Consider the following 565-nt stretch of genomic DNA (forward strand, 5'->3'; position numbering starts at 1 on the left):
CCCCCCATGGGTGCCCCCGCTCTCCTCACCAACACCTCACCGATGGTTTTAGCAATGCAATTCAATATTTTTTTTTAAATATAAAAACATTCATATTTATGAACAGGTCTGTCACTACCATATGTTGTGCTCCTTTTCCGTATACGAAACAAGCTGTTTTCAAGCTTTTTAATTATACAAAATTGAGCAAAATCTTAGTAGAACAATTAGATAAAGGGGAGGAAGGGAAATAATTTCTCCCGATCATATAAGCAATTGCAAGAGTTTCCTTCTCCTTGCAAGGACTGCAGAGATGGGTTAAATTTGGGGCCGTATCTGTGGTCACCTCAAGAGGAAGGGAATAAATCTGCTCACCACCCACCAGCACTGCTGGCCCCGCACCGAAAGCCTGCAGTCACCCCTGGGCTCTGCGATGCTGAACTAAGAAACAATAAATTAGGAGCTGCTGTTTTGCCTTTCTAACCGTGAGCCGCCCAGGTAAGGGGTGCAGAGCTGGCTCGGCCATCACGGGTGAAAACCGGATTTCAGGCAAGGCACCGTGGCTCCAGGAGCCAGTGCCCGCGGC

This window comes from Pygoscelis adeliae, unplaced genomic scaffold (genome assembly GCF_000699105.1).
Source record: "Pygoscelis adeliae isolate BGI_AS28 unplaced genomic scaffold, ASM69910v1 Scaffold427, whole genome shotgun sequence".
NCBI lineage: Eukaryota > Metazoa > Chordata > Aves > Sphenisciformes > Spheniscidae > Pygoscelis > Pygoscelis adeliae.